A 13,973-nucleotide genomic window follows, 5' to 3' on the forward strand; every position below is an offset into this window, starting at 1 on the left:
ATTGTTGAGATGTCTCAAAGCGCTTCACAGAATATACTGTAGTGCAATGATTGTATTTTGTCTGCAAAACACGGCAGCCAATTGTGCACAGGAGTGTCCCACAAACAGTTGTGAATTGAGTGATCAAATGGTTTTTTTTGAGGAATTATTATCCCCGGAAATCGACCTTCCAATCAACTACCAACCGGGTCACTACTTACTGCTGGGTAAACAGAACCCAGGTCCTCTCGCTTGCGAGGCGAGTGCTCTAACTAATGCTTGCAAGACTCCACAATCATTGCATTTGGTATAGCACCTTATCATGTCATTGAGACATCTCAAAGATCTTCACAGACTGGAGTGTCATCATAGACTGTGAGCTCAAAGCCGGCGATGTGAGAATTAAACCCACAACCTTCTGACCCAGAGGTGAGAGTGGTACCGACTGATCTTACTGGACTGCCAGGGAAATGGGACATCACAGATTACTCAGTCACATCAGATGCCTGACAGATTAACTGAGGAAACTGAACACCGGACAAGCAGCTACTAAACCATTCTGGAAACTGGATGGAATGGGCTGGCTGGCCATTAGCCGAGCAGGGTCAGAGGTCCCCAGGGACAGATCACAAGCTGGCTACCAGTAATATAATGCACAGCAATGGGGAAAGGGAACCAGCTAACCACATGTCATAAACAGGAAGTCAGCAGGGAGAAGGCTTTTACACTTTTACAATGTTAGTGTTGCAAAGGCTGCTGGTCTTCGACAAAATCCGACCCAGATCCCAGCGCAGGAGGAGCAGGCTTTATTTTGCCAAATAATAATAATAATCCTTGCAATTGATATAGTGTCTTATCACGTTATTGAGACGTCTCAAAGCACTTCACAGAATATACCGTAAACTCAACTGGCTCTATTTGTAGGTGAAAATTGGCAGCCAATTACACACAGCAGTATCCCACAAACAATCGTGGATTGGGTGGCCACAATATTATCGGTTATTAATTTATTAATTAATTAATTAATTTATCTATTTATTTATTTTAAAGCCAATTTTCCGCGGTTCTTAAAACGAAGCTGGCTTTAAAGATTTAACGTGGTTCTGCACCTACTTAACTTTTAAACTAAAATGATCTTTCAGGCTACAAAGGGTGGTGCAATTCCAGATCTATGGAGAGTCAAAACAGGAGACAAAAGCGTTTGTCCTTTAGTGGTTTGAGTGGTTTGAGGCCCTCCTGATTGGCTCGCGTCAGCGCCTCCGCACCTCAGACGTTGACAGCATCAGCATCCAAGGCTGCACTCTCCACCTCTCAAAGCCGGTCAGGAACCTCGGTGTTCTGTTCGACCCTGAGCTGTCCTTTCTCCCTCATATCCGCACCACAACTGGCACCGCCTTCCATCACCTCCGAAATATCGCCAGACTATGGCACCCCTCACGCTGTTGAAACTCTGGTCCACGCCTTTATCACCTCAAGGCTGGACTATGGGAACTCTCTCCTCGCCGGCCTTCCCGGCACCTCCCTCCACAAGCTGCAGGTCATTCAGAACTCTGCAGCTCGTGTACTGTCCCGCACCAGACACCGCGACCACATCACTCCCACCCTCGCTCACCTCCACTGGCTCCCCATCCCCCAGAGGATCGAATTCAAGATCCTCATCCTCACCTGCAAGGCCATTCACGGCCTCGCTCCCTCCTACCTCTCTGACCTAATATCCCCCTACCTACCTGCCCGTACCCTCCGTTCCTCTGACTCCGGTCTGCTCCACATCCCCCGCCCCAACCACCCTACCATCGGTGGCCGGGCCTTCAGCCTCTTAGCCCCTAGGCTCTGGAACTCTATCCCCCAGTGCCTTCGCCGCTTCCTCCCTTTCCTCCTTCAAGGCCGGTCTCAAGACCTTTCTCTTTGACCGTGCCTTCAGCTCCCCTCTCGACTCTCTACCCCCTCCGTGCTCCCTCTCTTCCCTCCCCTCACCCTGACCATTTCCCCCCTGCTCGGGTCCTGACCCAATTGTACAGCGCCTTGGGACATCCTCCTGACGTGAAAGGCGCTCTATAAATGGAATCTTGTTGTTGTTGTTGATAAACTGTTTGGATAGACCTGGCCAAGGGGGAAGCTGAAGGAGATCTAGGGGTGTTGGTTGACTCATCACTCAGTATGTGAAAATAGTGAGAGTTAGCAATAAACAAGGCAAACAGAATGCTGGGCGAGATCAGTTGAAATCAGATCCCCAGATGTCACAGTCAGACAGTGTAGTGCTCTGCTCAGACATACCGAGAGCATTGCACGCAGTTCTGGGCATCATGACATAAGGCACTAGAGACATTGCCAACCCAATCGTTGGCCTCACCCACTCCATCTCCCAGGGAACCTCTGCATTGATTCCCGCAATCAACAAACAACAGCAACCCCAGATTACATTTATACGGCTCCTTTCATGTCGGGAGAATGTCCCAAGGCACTGGACAGTCAAAGGTTTGCACCTGAGTTTTGGCCTGGAGTCAAGAGGGGTGAAGGGTGGTGGTGGTGTACAAATGACCAAAGGCGTGGCCGAAGAAGGTCTTGAGATGGCCTTGTAGGAGGCAAGGGAGGGGGTGAGGTATAGGGGCTCCGGGATGGAGTTCCAGAGGATGGTTCTCCCATAAAATACAGTCACTCCACTTAACACTTAACAGTAAATCTCATTAAGCACTTTGATATGTGTGCTATATAAATGGAAGGATTATTATTATTAAAAGTATGTCCTTTCTGTACAGGCTCGGTGTTTTCGGGTTTGTGTAAGAGGGAGATGAATAGATAGATGTTCCAATGTCTTTGTGGGAAACCATTCGAAGGCTCTGGTTGAGGAGATGGTTCCACTCGCTAGCAGTGTCTGATTGTTATCTCTGCTCTCTTCACATTGCTTTGGCTTCAGTTCCTTTTTATAGATTGAATTTACAAAAAAAAAACACACGCTTAAAATCTGGGTCATCTGGTGATGTGTGCCAGGCCTCGCTGCCTCTGGCTGTGTGAGAACCATGCAATCATTTCTTGTAATCAGTCACTGGTCAGCGATTACCATCACACACATCCCTCATTTTATGTCTCATTTAATAATAATCCTTCTGTCTCATGCAGCAACCTGGCCGATTGAAGCACCTCGAAGCACTTCATATTGTTTACTGCTAGGTGTAGTGACTCTGCATTCATAGATGAACTTTGGCCCATCTGATCTCATCCCAACCTCCTAGAATCCCCACCCTACCATTTCTCCATCACAGCATTGAGCTATTTTTAAATGAGTCCAGTGTCCTGGCATCAACCACCCATCTCAGTAACCCATTGCAGTCATTCTGATAATGATACTACTAAGAATAAGGATAATTAATAATAAATCTTGCATTTGCTACAGCCCTTCATCACATAATTGAGATGTCTCAAAATACTATAAACAACAACAACAAAATTACATTTGTAAAGGGCCTTTCACGTCGGGAGGAAGTCCCAAGGCGCTGAATAGTCAGGGATCAGGACCCGAGCGTGGGGGGGCAGGGTTGGAATGAGGGAGGGTAGAGAGGTAGGAGGGCAGGTGAAGACATGGTCAAAAAGGAGGGTCTTGAGCCGTGCCTTGAGGGAGGAAAGGGAGGGAGCAAGGCGAAGGGATTGTGGGATGGAGTTCCAAAGTGTGGGGGCAGAGAGGCTGAAAGCCTAGACACCGATGGGAAAGGCAGGTCAGGCGGGAGTTATGGAGTAGGCGGAGCCTGCTGAATGGAGGGAATGGACAGATTGATAGGGGTTCAGCAGGTTAGAGAGGTAGGAGGGGGCAAGGCCGTGGAGGGCTTTGAAAGTGAGGATGAGGATTTTGAATTCTATCCTCTGAGGGATGGGGAGTCAGTGAAGCCAGGTGAGGATGGAGGTGATGGGGTCACGGAGCCTGGTCCGGGAGAGGACAGAGCTGCAGACTTTTGGATGATCTGCAGCTTGTGGAGTGAAGAGTTGGGGAAGTCGACAAGGAGGGAGTTTCCGTAGTCGAGCCTTGAGGTGCTGAATGTGTGTATGAGGGTTTCAGTGGCCTAAGGGATGAGGCAGTGGTGGAGTTGGGCAATGTTGTGGAGGTGGGGGAAGGCAGAGCGGGTCATGACACGGATATGGGAGAGAAAGGACAGTTGAGGGTTGAATAAGATGCCCAGTTCCAGACTGGCTTTGTGACGTGGAGTGTGCATCCATAAATACTAATGCTGCCAATGCCTGAGGCGCTAGCGCAAGTCAATCAGGAGGGCCTCGGTCTTGCTAACATTCAGCTGTAGAAAGTTGGCTCTCATCCAGATGTAGCGTAGTGACTGTGCCACCATTGGCGGGAGAGCCTTCAGCCACCCTTTGGAATTCCATCCCCCAATCACTCCGCCTCACCCCCTCCTTAGCCTCCTTCAAGTCCCGCCGCAAAACCCTCCTCTTTGACCATGCCATCAGTCATCCCCCTTTCCCTCTCCTCCCTTCTCCCCCCTGACCCCACCTCAGGTCTGAAATGCTGTACTCTGTCCAGCGCCTTGGGACGTCCTCCTGACGTGAAAGGCACTATACAAATGTAACCTTGTTGTTGTGTATTTGTAGGAGAATGGGGCAGTGAAGTTGCACACAGCAATGTCCTACAAACAGCCGGGAAGTGAATGACCGATTTTTGCCTGGGGGACTGTTGGCCAGAACATATGAGAAAGAAACTCCCTTCTCTTTCCCTTTACTTTCACAAGCACAAGCATGTGCAAAGTTACATCCCCAGACACTGACGTGGAGTAATGCTGTTACATTACTCCACATGCCTGACAATATCCCTCAAGAAAAAAAAACAACAATAAATTGGTCACTTCAATCCACGATTGTTTGTGGGACTCTGCTGTGTGCAGTTGGCTGCCACATTTCGCCCACAAATATACTGTCAATTCACTTACAGTATATTCTGTGAAATGCTTCGAAACCTCTAGAAGACGTGGAAAGCGCTAAATCAAATGCCAGCTTTATTATTCTTATTGTATTACATTTACATCTTCCAGTGCTGGGCAAAACAGCTCCTCCAACTCCATTCCCCAATGGTGTGATTATTGCTTCATATTGAAAGGAAAATATTCCAAACAAGCAACAGAAAGACAATTATTTGGTGTGATTGAGTGTTATAGGGTGCTCTCCTGGCATCTGACTTGATAATAAACATCCTCACCACCAGAGTCTACAGTAAAATCTGGTCAGTATTCATTTCTTTCTCAATTTATTATTACAGTCAGGTTTTTGAATGTTTGCCCCTTTAAACATACTGTTGGGATCATTCAAGGGCATTGGTTCAGAGTCTCTGTGTGTCAATAATGTGCATCAAAACTTTACCACGTATACAGCCCTGGTCACATAAAAGAACCATAGAAATCTAGGATTCAGTAGGAAGCCATTATATTAGCATCAATCCATGCATTTCATACATTACCTTTCATATTGGGAGGATGTCTCAAAGGATTTCTGGGCTTGGTGGAGTCCTGTAATCAAATGGTTAGCTCACTTGCCATACAAGCGAGAGGACCTGGATTCGATTCCTTGGCAGGGCGATACCTTAGGCAAGTTTCCTTACTCCACAAGCCTCTATTTACCTAGCAATACGTAGGAACCTGGTTGTTAGTCAATTGGCGGAGTTAAAAATCCCTCCAAAAATAACTAAGTAGATAAATAAATACATATTTGGTCACTCAATCCATGACAGTTTTTGGGACACTGCTATTCGCAATTGACTGCTGTGTTTTACCCATAAAATACACATTCAATTCACTTTACAGTACATTCTGTGAAGTGCTTTGAGACGTGATAAATAATATCAAATGCAAAGATTATTATTTTATTGTGATGATGACTCTGCAAGCCAAAGCCCTAGTAGGGAGGGTAAACCTAGCTGGGCAAATAGTGAGAAGCTTACCAGTGCGCTGTAACATTAGGTTGGGTTGCTTTAGCTGGTTAAGCCATGTGGTCTTCATTCCTTGGCATCTTAACAATTTAGGCATTAACTCTGGCATGAGATGAACAGGGTGGAGGTTAACCATGATGTAATAGACTTTTGGAACAGGCTCGATGAGCTGAATGGCCTCCTCCTGGTTCTTACCCTCTGAATGATTGCAGCACGAAAAGGCCTTTCAGGTTCATCAAGGCCGATCACTCCACAGATAAAATGTGAAGGCAGATCACATTGAATCTGCTTGATGTGGCCAACCCAGTCATTGTAAACGGCAGAGAGAATCCAGTGTGAGATATAGACTAGAGTAGGGTTTGCTTGTCACTGATGGGCTCGCGGTGGTCTTGTCCTGTCCAGTTCCTCTCTATAGTAGATCCGGATTGTGGTGGCTTTTACACCTCAGTGACCAGTCTGTAGCAGCCGAGCAGAATCAGGCTGATAATCAATGCGTCTCTCCCTATAATAATAATAATCCTTGCATTTGATATAGCGCTTTTCACATTGGCAGGACGTCCCAAAGCACTTCACAGAATATACTGTAAAGTGAGTTGACTGTATATTTGTGGGCGAACGCGGCAGCCAATTGCGCACAGCAATGTCCCACAAACAGTCGTGGATTGAAAATGACCAATTTATTTTTGTTTTGGAGGGATTATTATTAGGCGTGTGGAGTAAGGAAACTTACCCAAGGTTTCGCCCTCTGCCTGGAATTGAACTCAGGTCTCTCACTTGCAAAGCGAGTGCTCTAACCACTGAGCTACAGGACTCCACAATTACATTGAAAAGCTGTGAGTTTGTCCTGCTGGGAGTGTCACAGCGTGAAAGCAGTAGCGCAAATCTACACCGCTGAAGCGAAGAGGGAATAATCTCGTCTGTTATATGTAGCAGTGGGAATCGGGAGCTGGAACCCAAGGCTGGCTCAGAAATGGAAGCAGTGACCTCAGTGGATAAGACCATTAAAAAAGCCAATGGGGCCTGAGGGTTTATAGCTAGGAGTATAGAGTACAAGGATGAAGAGGTCATGTTGAATATAATAATCATAATTCTTGCATTTGATAGAACGCCTTATGCCGTGAGACGTCTCAAAGCGTTTCACAGAATATACTATACATAAGAACATACGAAATAGGAGCAGGAATAGGCCATTTGGCCCCTCAAGCCTGCCCCGCCATTTAATAAGATCATGGCTGATCTTCTAACCTAATTACATTTACCCGCCCTATTCCCATATCCCTCAATCCCTTTAGTTTTTAAAAACTAGTTTGTAAAGTGAAGTGACTGTGTATTTTGTGGACGAAACACAGCAGCCAATTGCACACAAACAGTCATGGGTTGAGTAACCAAATTTTTTGGGGGAGGCTATGATAGGAAGGAGGGAGGGAGCGGAGGCCAGCTTGAGCCTGGCTTTATCTGTGCGTTACAAGCTGAGCAGCAACAGGAGGGACACAGTTCAGGGATTGCTCTGCACCCTGAAACCACCACCCAGATTCTAGGAAAGGGCTCTCACACTGCTGGCTGGCTGGAGCCAGGCCAGATGTCAGCGTTAGATTAGCAGACCGGCCACATTCAGTGTGCCTCAGTAAGAGGAGAAATTAACTATGATCACTTCACAAAGTATACATCAATATTAACCGAAGGCCACGGTTTTGCTTGCATTCACCCGTGATCCTGTGTGTCGGGAGAGTTTGATTTGCTGCACATTGTTTTGTGGTTAGCATGAGGGTTTGAACTATTTTTTTCTTCCCCCCACTCCCCCTATCTCTGTTAATAATAATACTAATTCTTGTATTTGATATAGCGCCTTATTACGCTGTTGAAATGGCAAATGGTCAAAGCACTTTACAGGATATACTGTAAAGTGGTAAAGTGGAGTGACTGTATTTTGTGGGTGAAACGTGCCAGCTAATTGCACACAGCAGCGTCCCACAAACAGTGAAGGATTGAGACCCCCCACATTTTTTATTTGGGGGGTGGGGAGAATTGCTACAACAACAACTTGCATTTATATAGCACCCTTCACGCGGGGCAGCGTCTCGGACCGTTTACCCCCCCGGAAAGCTTTTGGATCTGAATGGCTGGTGCGATCTTTCTGTGCCTATAGCATTTACTGAAGTCTTCTCTTCTCCTCCCACACCCCCCCACCCTCAGGGAGTCTGGCCACTCACGTCTCTCTGCTCAAAGGGGATGTACTGCAATTGGTGCCGAGTTCACTGAAGCCACACTGTCTGATCTGCCACCAACGCTAACAGCCAGCAACAGCCTCCAGCAGGTACGAGCCCAGTTTGTTTTAAACCGTGACATTTGTTTTGCAATGAATTCAACGGAATGATGAAGCAGGAAAACTGTGGGGGTGGGCGGGGGTGGGGAGAGAGCGTGAGCGAGGGAGCGGTGATGTTTGCGGTGGGGGGGCGATTTGTCTTTAACAACAACCAGAAAATAGTTACCAAATGGCACTGTCGTCTGTCGCACTTGAGATCGTTTGGCGAGTGTTAATAGTTCAAGTCAGCATATATCATGGGCGCTGTTTCCAAGCCCTTTAAAGGCTCTGTGTTCGAGTCATCTGTATGACCGTTGCGGTTTCTTTACTGCTTACACAATGATTGAGACCAGTGCGCTCCAGAGTGCCATGTTTTATAAGGGTTTGAAGTGCTGTGGTCGTATGATGTGAGCAGTCAAGGACAACAGTGCAGCTGAGCAACCTTAACACTCTCATAGCGCTGGACCTCAGCACCTGCTCTTGTTATCTCTGATGGAGACCACAGCAGAGGTTCCAGTGAAGGAGGCCCTTCGGCTCTTCTGATCTCCCACTTGCTGATTCCCTGCCCAGCCATTGCCCCACCACTGTTCTGTTAATGACTCCCAGCGTTCTGGCCTCAATCCCTCTTTCCCGGCCTCAACCCCACTCCAGCTGGTGATTGTTCCTCTGTATAAAGAAATACTTCCTGGTGTCTGTCCTAATCCTACCTTTCACACTATGAAACTGTGTCTGGCGCCTGCTCTTACTTTGCTCTCTCATTCCATCCTGTACGCTGTGTTCTTTCCAATGCCAACCTCAGAATGGTGGTGATGATCCTTCACTGAACTTTTCTCCTCTTCACCATAACCGATACACCCAAAGAGCAGAAACCATATTGTTTTTGTGTGTGTGAGTGTCAGTGTGTGTTAGTATACGTGTATCTATTACTACGTGTGTTAATGTGTGTGTGTAAATGTGTCGTGCGCTAATATGCGTGGTGTGTATTACTCTGCATGTTCCTGTGTGCATTAATGTGTGTGTGCATGTTTTGATGTGTGGGTTAATATGTGTGTGTTACTATGGCTATGTTGTGTGTGTGTGTGTGTGTTACTTTGGATATGTTGTGTGTGTGTTACCGTATATGTGTTTTTCTGTGTGTTACTGTGTAAATGTGTGTTTCTGTATGTTACTCTACTGATGGGATTGCAGTCAGTGTGTGTTCCTGTACTCACCCACTTTTTTGGTGAGCCGACAAAAGTCAAAACCCATCACGGTCTTTAAGAGTATCGAACCCAGGCTGAGAATTCCACATATACAACATGGAAATTTCCCTGTGTTCGGAATGGAATGCACACTCTCTCCCCGGAGAAATGCATACTGTGAGTTAGGTTGGCAAGAGACAAGGTTTGGGGACCCCAGAGTTTAGTTTGTTTTGGTCCAACCAGTGAAAAATGTATCACTTGAACTCGGGAGTGGGGTATGAGAGAAGGAGAGTGGGCAAAGTGAGAGAGTACGAGCACAGGGTGGAGAAGGGAGAGTCTAAGAAAGAGGGGCAGGAGATTGTGGATCAAAACTGTGAAAGGGAGAAGGGGGTAGGTGAGGGGCAGCAGGTTTTGGGGAAGAGGGGGTTGGGGGTGTCCCCAGATGGTCATTGGCTCTGTCACCTCTACCCCCCATCCCCCACAGGCCTCCCCAATGGCCTCCCTGTTACTAGTTGCAGAAGGTGGGACGTAACCCGAAAGCAGTGGCTGACTCAAAGGAGGAAGGAGAGTGCGTCTGTGGATCTGATCTTTTCCCTGCACATTGGGCTTCGCTAAACAGTAGGAAATGGCACTTCCACTTTTCTGCTTCCCTCTCGCTGCCTGTAGCTTCTGCTTTCTGTCAGCGCCTTGCAGCGCAGACCCAGGAAGGACATCTCACCAATTGCCATTGAGATCCAACTCTGTCTCCGTCCCTCTCGCTGGTCAATTTATAATATATTAATAATAATAATAATCCTTGCATTTGATATCATGCCTTATTATGTCATTGAGACGTCTCAAAGCGCTTCACAGAATATACTGTAAAGTGGATTGACTGTGTATTTTGTGGGCGAAATGCAGCAGCCAATTTCACCCAGGTGTATCCCACAAACAGTCGTGGATTGAATGACCAAGTTTTTTTCTTTTTGTGAAGGATTATTAACCCGGGAAAGCGATGTGTCAATTGACTAACAACCAGGTTATTACTTGCTGCTAATGTAAAATGTAAGGTTTCGCCCTGCCCGGGACTCAAACCAAGGTTCTCTCGCTTGTGAGGCGAGTGCGCTAACCACAACTCTACGGGATTCCTACTGTAACAGATATGATTATCTTTCACACTGCCTATAATCTCATAACATCACACAGAGCTGCAAGTGTAGTGACTGTATTTTGCAGACAGATGCGGCAGCCATCTTCAGCCCAGCGCTGCACTGGAGCATCAGCCTGGACTGTGAGCTCAAAGTTCTGATGTGTGGCTTGAACCCACGACCTCCCAGTTAATGGTCTGAGGCAGGCGTATAATCTGCTACAAGACTTTTCTCAAGTTGCGACGATTGATTTCTGTTTCCTCGATGCAGCCATTAGCAAAACAAATAATCCTATTTGCCTGAAGCTTGACAGTGGGGACATTGCCCCTTTAATTAGCCCGGCCAAGCCCTGAACTGACTGGAAAAAGCCCAGGGAAGTTATAGCATATCCCAAATGTAATTTAATCTTAATCCTCGTGTTATTTTTGTCTCCAATGTTGCTTAGAATCTACAGCACTGAATTTAGAATCTGCAGCCTCTAATATTTTTTTGAGAGTTTGAGAAAAGGGTCATTACCAGTTTTGTTTAATTCCTGGGGAACGTTTATCGCTGGATTTGACATTGGGGCAGATGCCTGATGCTGTGGAGCCCAGCTCGCTGCTCTCGGCACTCCCTGAGCTAAGCGGCTGCCAGCCTGTGCAGGTGACTGTCTGAGACAGCACAATACCACGTGCACAGTTTGGCTCGAAATGTACAATTTTTTAGATTGGACGACATTAATGGGTCTATCAGATGGACTGCGCTTCTCACAGCATAAATACTGGGCAGACGGAGAGTGGGGGGGAAGGGTGGGAGGGAGATAAAGAGAGAGAGGCTCAGATAGACAGAGATATAGAGGACAGAGAGAAAGAGAGGCTGAGAGAGAGAAGGAGAGAGAGAGACATACACTGTAGACTCTCCACTGTTCTATAACCTTAAACAAAATATACAAAACCCGAACATTCACTGAGTTGGTTGTGATCAGCTCTCTGTGCACCTACAGCACGATGTACAATGTGCCCACAAGACACCAGTCAGTAAACTGTATTAACCAACAGTATTAATCCCCAGGGATTTCACATCCACCCTGAAGCATGTGTGTGTGTGGCGTGTGCTCTGTGTGTGGCGTGTGCTCTCTGTGTGGCGTGTGTGGCATATGTGGCATGTGCCCACTCCTCTGCCCACTCCCTTCACTCAGCTAACACAGACCTGTGGTGCGTCTCCCGAGCCTCTGGACCACCATCGGGAGCCCTATACACTCCTAATCTCTGGAGCTCCCTGCATCAATCCCGCAGCCTCGTCCCCTCTTTATCTATCTTGAAATCCCACCTGAAGACCTACTTCTTTGATCATGTCTATTGTCACTTCCCCCTCGCTTGGCATCCAAACCTCCGACATGCAGCTCCAAAGGGCGCTGTGAAAACAAAGGTTGTTGTTCTTATCACATGTGTCTGTGATGTGACCCTCCAGTGAATGAGACAATATTTTTCCATTTGTAAGTGATTAATTTTCTGGAGATCAGTTGGGTGTCTGACACATGCGGAAACCTATCACTATGCTTAAGAATATTCAAGTCAAACTGAGAATTCTATGCATCCTGCTTACCTAATTCCAGAGAATATTAGGTGTAGGTTGGCAAGAGCCAAGGCTCGGGAATACCAGAGTGTGCGTTAGGGTAACTGCCTGGAGTCTAACCAGCTAAAACTGCATAGCTTGCAATTGGAAGAGCTGTCTGGCAAGTTTTTCTGCTGCTTGTCCAGCGAGGAAAACTACGCGTTAGGACTTTGGCTTGCAGGGTTAACAGGAACTGAGAGGGAGGATTTCCTGCCTCCTGATAATTAATCCACAATCATCAACAACAACAACAAATTTCACGTTGGGAGGATGTCCCAAGGATAATCAGGGATTTGCACCCGACCTTGGGATTGGGTGGGATGCGGGACAAGGAAGGTAGGGGTAGGAGGGTGATCGAAGGATTGATCGAAGAAGAAGGTCTTGAGACGGGCCTTGAAGGAGGCAAGGGAGGGGCGAGGTGGAGGGACTGTGGGATGCATTCCAGAGGGTGGGGGCAGAAATCAGTGATTGCTCGCTGCTGCATTCTACTCGAGACAAGGCGATGCTCTCAGTACTAATGTCACATCGCAGTAAAGAGAGCTCAGGCCGAGGCTTTAATGACTGCATTGATGATAGTAAATTCATCTAGTTCCCTTCACAAGAGCATTGCTCAGAACGTAGAGAAAGGGAACCTCACAACAATAACAACAGAAGCAAAATTAAATTTGTATAGCGCCTTTCACGTCGGGAGGAGGTCCCAAGGCACTGCAACTCACAATCTGCGGGTCTCACATTTATCTCAGCAAGTTAGAACAATTCAAAAGATCTTTACTTGGGTTAAGGTACATTTCACAGCCCACCCCCTCCTTTCATCCCCCTGTCTGTCCATCTCCAGTAAGTTGAATTTAATGAGTTAATTTGATCACTCAATCCAAGATTGTTTGTGGGACATTGCTGTGTGCAATACACGGTCGCTTCACTGAACAGTAAATCCTACGAAGTGCTTTATCAACAACGTGATATGGTGTGATATCAAATACAAGGATCATTATCATTAAACAAGTGCTGCGTAACACTCGTCTCTGAGCCCTCTCCCCTCCCGGCCACCTCTGCCCTCCTGGTTTGCGATCGTCTACCAGAGGGAAGAGTGGCCCACTCTCTAGCCTGTTGATTTCCTTCCTTATTTTAACCTTCCTTATCTCAATCAAATCCCCCCCCCACCCCAACTCGAATTCTCAGCTCAAAGTATGATAACCCCAAGTCATCAGATTGGCAAGTGTCTACTGATTTCAGTGCTTCCTGCGTATAAAGCACATGCCCAGCGTGCCCCAAATGACATCATCGATGCTTCCTGCACATAGTGCACATGTACAGTGCTCAAGAAGTGACACAAGCAATGACCTGACGACCTGGAGGTTGGCCATTTTGCAGGGTGGGAAGATGGCAATGATCCCCAGAAGCCAGCCGGAGGCAGCCCTGTGCCTCCCTCTGGTTGGGGATAGGTAGTCTTCTTCTTTATTCGAATTCAGCTCAGTGGTTTCCTGTGTTTGTGAAAAGTGCTATAAGTGGAGGGCATCTCCCTGTTACTGCTCTCAGCTTCACCTCGCTTGCACTCGCTTTATTTACCCTTGTTATTTTCAGCTCACTTAGTTACCAAGAGCAGAAGCCAGTTTATGGTCCCCCCCCACCACACACACACACACACACATACATACACTCCGCACCTCACTGCGCTTCCTGTCAGCCTGAGCCCCAACGGTCACCACACAGACCGCAGGCACACACACACTCACAAACACACACATACACACACACAAACAGACATACACACTCACACATCTACAAATGCACACATAAACACATACACAATCACACATACACACTCACAAACACATACACACTGACTCACACACAAACATACACTCACTCTCACG

General features: G+C 47.1%; 1 protein-coding gene across 9 annotated transcripts in view; it reads left to right on the top strand.

The window, feature by feature from the left end:
* Positions 1 to 8,116: 8,116 nt before the first annotated feature.
* The window catches only part of mbnl1 (muscleblind-like splicing regulator 1), a 120,181-nt gene continuing 114,324 nt past the window's right edge, over positions 8,117 to 13,973 (top strand). For 7 of the 9 annotated variants that reach the window (XM_042339039.1, XM_042339047.1, XM_042339048.1 and 4 more), the window contains exon 1: positions 8,172 to 8,210. The gene's annotated coding sequence lies outside the window, so the exon portion shown is untranslated. Of the gene's footprint in view, positions 8,211 to 13,973 lie in introns of all 9 variants that reach the window. The other 2 variants (XM_042339051.1, XM_042339040.1) reach the window with 2 other exon arrangements.

This window comes from Callorhinchus milii, unplaced genomic scaffold (assembly GCF_018977255.1).
Source record: "Callorhinchus milii isolate IMCB2004 unplaced genomic scaffold, IMCB_Cmil_1.0 Scaffold11, whole genome shotgun sequence".
NCBI classification, from domain to species: Eukaryota; Metazoa; Chordata; class Chondrichthyes; order Chimaeriformes; family Callorhinchidae; genus Callorhinchus; species Callorhinchus milii.